Below are 7,816 nucleotides of genomic sequence, written 5' to 3' on the forward strand. Positions count from 1 at the left end.
CAGAGTGTTTTGTTAGGTAAATACCCAACAGAATGTCGATTCTTTCAGCAGGGTTTATGAAATTTACCCGATCAAGGACCAAGATAACGGGGGGGCCAGGGGGCCTTTGCTCCCAGGAAGCTTAGGAAACATAAGTATAATACTTTTATTTTGTGAAATATGGCTATTGTTACACTTATTTATTAGGGCTGCTCCCCACGAAAAAAAAACTTTATTTTGTTCTGTAACCAAGTATAAGGATTGAATCCGGCAAGCGTGTTAATTTTTGCCTACTAGCAAATTTTTGAAGAGCTTTCCAATTAATAAATACAAACTTCCTCTCGCCGCATCTGGTTTCCACATGCCTGATCCAAACACAGGGAAGGTGAAAAATCTGTAGACAACGCAACACACTGAAAATATTTGCGAGGCGCTTTTCATAAGCAAAAATATTGACATTAAAGAAGTTTGACCAGGTTGTGTTTGGTAAATAAAACATGGCATGTTTGATTTATAAATCATGTATTTCAAATAGGCAGTAGAGAAGAGAGAACAGCCCTGTCACTGTGGATTCACAAGTTAAGACAGGGAAGGGGTGTAAGCGTCTTACCTTATAGAGAACAGGGCTTCCGACGAAGGGGGACCGGCCAGCCCCCCAGTTCTTCAAAAACAATAGAATGTTTCGCAAAATATTTTGTTATGGGTGTCAATCTTTCCCTTGCCCCCCACTTTAAAACCCGAGTTCAAACTTGTGTCGGAGCCCATGGAGAATTAATGAATTAAAGATTACATTCGATACTTCAATGACTCATGGCATGCTAGGGTTGATGTAATCAACAGGATAAGCTGAAAATCCAAAGAAATGGCAGTCATTAAGAATAGTCACCGTTCATTATTAACAATAGGATCTGGCCCCTGAATCTTCTTATCACTAAACCCCTTTCAAATATCTTAAAGGTATTATCATTAGGTTCAACATATAAAAGGAGCATTTAACGGCTTTTGCGCTTGTCATTGTGAGATCTCATCATAAAGCATTTGTGTTGGCAGAGTATTACGGAATAAGATAGAAAACATTAACTTTTTAATATCAACCAAACCTTTTTTCAACTTGAATATATCATAAAATTGAGCAAAGATTATCAAATAATCATAACAAAAGTATATTTATAGTGTATGAATATCAATTTCTGCACAGCCTAATGAACAATAAAGCTGTACTGGACATTTAGATAAAACTGGAATATATAGTTTGCAGGTTGTTAATAACAGAGCAAATAAATTTGTTCTGTGCATCTTGAGTTATTTTATAAGATTAAATCAAATAATTGTTTAAATAAAGGACTGGTTGAAAGCTATTATTGTTGGAGCTAATCTTATTATTCTAAAGCAATATTTGAAAAGAAGCAGTTTATGAATGATAATATTCCATCATAGGAAAGCAAATGAAGTTTAAAGGCTACCGTTGCCACATAAAACATTGACCATTGAAAAATGTATGAAAAAATAAACATCAAAACAAGATATGGTAGCATCTTGAATTGTAAAACGAAGTTGCATGAAAGTAAAATGACAAGCAAATCAAACAAATTAAGGAATATTAAAACTCCCTTACATTTATGAATTCTGCTTATAGAACTGATGGTAGAATTGAATTGATGAAAACTGAGACGATGTTTGCCTAGATACCTCAACTAAAGCAGCTGCCGTGCAAAGAGAAACAAGAAAGCCAGAGCACACTATTAAAACCTGCTCTCTCTCTTATTTTCTCCAATCGATTCCTCCGTTTCCTGTGAATTTCTTCGAACCACAAACATCTGCTCCCAAAAAGTCAGATGTTTGAGAATACCATGAAGGGCCAGGTACACCTGCTCTCTGTGAATGCAAATATATAAGGAAGTTAATACGTCTTATGATAAACACTGGCATGCGGAACTGATATTTTTTGACCATCTAGAGTCATCAATTGTCAAATTTTGTCCCAAGCCTGAATAATTATGAAAAGGGAAATTCAATTTTTGAAGTAGGGAGATTGAGATTTGATTGAATTTTATTGAATTTGACTGCATTCCTTGCTGTACGAGGCATTTTCACAAAAGGGAAAGAATACATACAATGCCTGCCAAAAGTCTTGGAACACTGACATCAATTTCCAAGGTCAAAACCAATCATCCCCCTCTCCCCCGCGGAACAATGTTGGTTTACTATCAAACGGGTTAGGATTTTAGGAAGCACTTTCTTTTGCGCTTCTTTTATGATATTTCTCTAAATCATCAGCATTGTTTGAGGGGGAAGGGGGCGGAAGTAGCAATTTTTTTCATGAAAGGAATGAAAGATATCAAATGCAGCGTAAATTGGTGGGTGTTCCAAGTACTTTTGGCAGGCATTGTAGGCACCTCCATGAGCTGCAAGTAGGCATTTTACCCTGGCTTATCTAGGCACATTACTGAAAAGAGCATGCTCTCCCAATGCCCTCGACCCCGACATTTAGCATCAGCAAAAAACGTGAAGATATCTCTTTTCTCGTGGACCTCTGTAATGATGATATTGATAGCAATGGGGTAGTAAATCCTAATGATCTTCCAAAGAAACAAATGCGTGTGTACCTTTATAAAAATAAGCAAAAGCATAAATCAAATTAGATTCGTATAATTAGGGGTGGTTTGATCAGAGATCGTGTTGTACGTGAGTGATGTATGTAATTATATGCAGGCCCGTCTTTAGCTATTGTGTTCAAGGAGGGGTTTCCCAGTCCCAATTGCCGACAGAGTGGGTGAGCCATCCTTTATTTGCCGACAAGTTTGGAAATTTGCCGACTAAGCACCCCTAGATGGCAAAACGTCTCGTTTTTATAGTGGAATTTTTTTCAAGGGGGTGTCACACCCCACACGTCCTCTATAGCGACGGGCCTGACAATGACATAGCAATGGGGCAAAAGACCCAAGAAGAGATAGGAATGTGGACGATAAAAGGAGCACAGAAAAATGATAGGCAGCAAACTTTCTGAAACCAATGATTTCTGCATTTTCAGCCATTTTACTCGCACGTTTTTGAACGTAATCTAACTGCATCGCCGAATTCTATTGCATCTAAAAATAGTTAGAGCTATTTAAAAAATCTGTCACTTATCGAACGGTGCAAAACTTTAACAAAAGTGCTACCATTACCAACTCTATACTTTAGAAACAGGGTCCGCGCCACCGGGGAGGCCGGGGTGGCCATGGCCCCTCCTTTTTTGCGAAGCAAGTAGTTTTGAAGTTGCATTAAAAGGAGTAAAAAGCCTTGGCCCCGTACATTCTTAGCCCCCAATCCCCCTCTTTCAAATTCGTGGTGCAGGCCCTGAGAAGCTGAGAATCATGCTGAAGTATCATCACGACAAAGGCTCTTTTTCTTCGGTCTGTTACCCGTTAAATGCATTTTGCCTCTACCAATCAGTCATAAGTAAAATAAAACTTTGTTCCAAAGTAATCCTAAAAGCTTAGCGTATATTACTATTCAGTTTGTAAATCCTAATAAAAAACTGAAAAGCAATTTTAACAATCGAGTCAACAGAATTTAATCCCAAAAGAAAAACTTACTGAATAGAAAATCATAGATTGATTGGTTATCGAACGCATTAACATGCCCTATGAAAGTTTTAAAGAATATCAATATTTGTAGAAAATATTCGTCCAGACGGTAGGCAATTTAATATATGATTAGGGTTTGATAAAAAAATTAGAAGTGTTTGTCCTTTTTCCAGTAATAAATGTAACAACACTCAAAAAATTTACTTTAACTAAGGTCTTGATAAAGCCTATTGCCTTGACACAATGAGCTATTCTTATACCTCATTGCCTTGATAGAGCAAGCAGCATATTTGTCGGAGGCCAATCACTCCATGAAAATCTCGCACACCTTTGGAAGAAATTCAGTTGTTTAATCTGAAAATCCCTTGATCTGAGACATCGTGCACTTTTTGAAAAATAGACTTACAAATATTTCAGATATCATGAAATGTTTTAGACTTTAGTTTACGAAGTGATTCGGATGTTGTAAAATAATTTAGAATTCATTATAATATTCTAGACCAAGATTATCCAAACCTAGCAAAATAATTTGAGTCATGTAAAGCAAAATAATTTGAACAACGAAATTGTAATATATGAGAAACCGTTATATATGAGAAAATTCATTTTTGAACATGAGAAACGTTAGTAAGACAACGTAAGAAGGAAACTAGACACAGCAAATCAAAGATTTAGAAACGGAAGTAATTTTTTACTTTTGTCGGCTATGTTGCATCACAACAATGCTCCTCTATATTTTACGTTGCATTCTACTTTATCCAGAGCATAGCCGTAGAATCTGGCCTTGGCAACCAATAAGACTTTAACTGTGCTCTTACCAACCTGCCAATGATGATTAAACATTTACAAGAGGTTTATGTTATGGAGCAGGTTCCAAAAGGCAAAGTGAATAGCATGAATCTCTCTGAAAATAATCAAACATAGAACATAAATTATTGCTTCCTGGTCTTCTAATTCACTAAACATAGCACTTATCCTCAATATCCTTAAGAGGTTAATTGTGAACAAAACCAGTGCGGATAATATTCCTGCCTCGGCTTTGAAATACTTCCAATATTAATTTTTTCATGGAGAAAACGTCAAGCTGTCAAACCTTTTTTGGAAAAGATAAGAGATTGAACTTGCGACAAGCCTTCGTTCTGAGTTCTGTCAAGCCTCACGGTTGAATAGTGACCACTCATAATCATATAAATAGCTACGAAGAAGCGTGTGCCTAAAACTAGCTTCTTGATTCAGGATTCAGAGAGAAATAATTTCAATGGTGGGGAGAAAGGGAAAGAGGGCCTCTAACATTTAAACGAGAATTAATGACTGATATTTCATTGGATTTTTAGCTTATCCTGTTGGTTACATCAACGCAAAACGATCTGACAAGATTTCCACAGAACTCTTTGGTTCATCTCTGCATCGAAGAAGTCTTATCTCATTTGATTTTTGTTTGTTACTTTTTGATGATGTTCCCCACTTTCAAAACCTCTGCCAACGTACCTGTCTTCTTGGTCTATGGTGAGAGGTTTTCCTTTGCAGGCAGTGAAATAGTTCCGAAACAGGTGTTGACGTTGCTATCGAACCGAGACAAGATATAGCTTCAGGGTCCCACTTGTTAACTCTGAATTTGGTCTTCATATGACCGAAAAAGTGAGTATTGCGTTTGGTACAACTAAGGCCCATATAGACCAAATGAAAAATCACTTCTTCCATTCCAGTCTTTTTGATAAATAAGCTTAATTCGCAGCTTGGCTATAAGAACGTAATAAAAATGAAAAAACCCTTTCTATATATTGATGACTTTGTTAGAGACTGTTAGAGATGAGAATGTACGACATTTAAACCGACAATGGGTCTGTTTCATTCAGCGTACATAGGATATTCAGTTCAAAGAGAGTTCATTTTAGCTGCTTCAAACAGGCACATTAAAACAGGGGGGTCTCAGGGGGCTATAGCCCCCTTTTGCTAATTATGATATTCGGGGTGGGACATCAAAGATGATGGTACACAACATAGGCGACGAGCAAACTCGTCTAAAGCACTCCCACTTCCATAATGGCATCCCTGTCAAAGGCCTTAGAATCTCCGTGCGTTATAGTCCGAAGAAGACCCCCAGTGCACAGTAAGAAGCACCTGCTAGTAAGAGGTATGGGGGTGCTGCTGCTGCCGCCTTGTTGGTGCGCACTGACGCATCCTGGTTTATAGAGTACGGACGGGCACAAATAATATACAAAACAAAAGACCAAGGGATCCGTAACATTTCTATATTCTTTTCCTCTCGTGAAGCTTGCTCTCCCTTTACAATTATCTGTACTTTTCTTGTTCAATTCTAAGCAGTCCCTCAGTTTTAAGACTTTTGAATGTACAATAGGCTAGGTCAGCGATTCTGGTATCATTAAGTGATGAAATTGGATTATTGTCGAACTTATGAAAATAGATCAAGTGTACAGTGATGTGAAATATTTATAAGCATTGATGGCCATATTCAGCTTTGAGATTCTCTGAAACAGCAGGAGCCTGTTTAAAAATTGATAATCCAGCCCACAAACTACAAATTGATGTGATTCAATTGCTTGCGGCATTCTATCAAGCTTGTAATATTTGCATTGATAAGGCGACCGTGTCTTCTCAATGTGAAGGTAACTGCAGGGCTATCAATAAAATGTTAGATACAGCTGTAACGGCTATATATTTTTTTAAGAATCTAGCGTTTTAAGAATCTTCTTTCCTTTCATGTTGTACCAAAGTTTTAGTTCGGAGGCCTTTTCAAAACACCCAGTTGGTAATCCTCAAGGTCATGCTAAAGGAACGTGAAAGGCTCGCTTCGGGACAATATTTTAAAAAGCGGCCGAATATTGTACGTACTCATTGATCCTACTGCATGAAGATACAAAACACAATCAATTTCTCAAGGCGACTGCCGCTAAGCATGCCGGTTGCGCAAGAGCCTTTAAGTGAAAATAATGATGTTAACGAGAACTTTAAAGTGTATAAACTTCTTTAAATAAACCAGCTTGCGTGTCGTACAATATGACGTGACAACATAACTATAAAAAATCCTGAAGTTGTACGAGGAAAATAAGCGAATTTAAAATAACGACGTTTCAAGCATAGCTAGTTATGAAGTCTACGCCCAAAACGTTGTTATTTGCCACGTTCAACCACGACTGCTTCCTCTTCTTCCTCTGCAGCAACATGATTTGATGCAGTAGATCTTACGATATTTACTCGTTTCCAAAACGTTTTATGTATGCGAATAAACTTGGTATGGATTCAAATAAACTTTGCTTGCATTTTTGAAGGAACTTGGAAATAAATATTGTATACAGTAAAGTAAACTTTGCATACAGTGAAATATATTTTGCATGCAGTGAAGTAAACATTGTTTGGCACATATGGATTTTCGTATGTACGCCATAGCACACGGGTTTCTATAGAAAGTTGGAAGAGCTACTAGCAATCATTGCTTAAAGATTGTACTGGGGAACAGTTACAGAGGCAGATTGATTGTATATTTATAAGATTAGAATTTAGTATATAACTGAGTTGAAGAATTAATAAAATTCCACTGCCTAGTGTTGATGAATGACAAATCGAAAAAAAAACACTAAAACTTAAACGAAAACGGCTCTGACGTCGTATTTCGTTTTTTAATCAAAAAAATATGAATCCTTTTTTTCAGCTGTGAATTTTAGAGAAATTGCAAAATAGCATTTTCACTTAGAAAAGCAAGACATAGCCAAGTATCGAAAATGGGATGAAGACAATTGTTTATGCAAATCGCAAAATAACATAACCTTATATTGCTTTGCCCGGGGAGTGTGCGTAACTAAAATTAAAATACCCTAAGATATTTTAATATCTACGCTTTTAAAACTTCACTCTTGTTCGCATTATTTTCAAAAACTCTTACTCCTTTTAGGAACAGGCAAGGACCGCGGAGCTTATTACAGATTTGGGGGGCTTAAATGTCTCTTTTTGGGGGGGGACTAAACATGCTACAAAAACCAAGAGCAAAGCGACTTTTTGCATGGTTTTAAGTACATTTTGGGAATTATTGAGGGGGGCTAAAGCCCTCTCAGCCCCCCGCCCCCCACTCCCGCGGTCCCTGGGAAAAGACTCTCCAAAGGTTAAGACATTCGTGTAACTATGATCCCATTTTTGCAACATAAAGAAACTTTGGCAAGGAACCTTTGTCCTAATTTAAAATATTTTAAGACAAACTCCAGTCATCAAAGAGACTTAAATTTTACGTTCATGACAGTAGGGAAATCAAAATC

This window comes from Rhopilema esculentum, chromosome 19, assembly GCF_057945365.1.
Source record: "Rhopilema esculentum isolate cy_ngs chromosome 19, ASM5794536v1, whole genome shotgun sequence".
In the NCBI taxonomy this organism is placed as follows: domain Eukaryota; kingdom Metazoa; phylum Cnidaria; class Scyphozoa; order Rhizostomeae; family Rhizostomatidae; genus Rhopilema; species Rhopilema esculentum.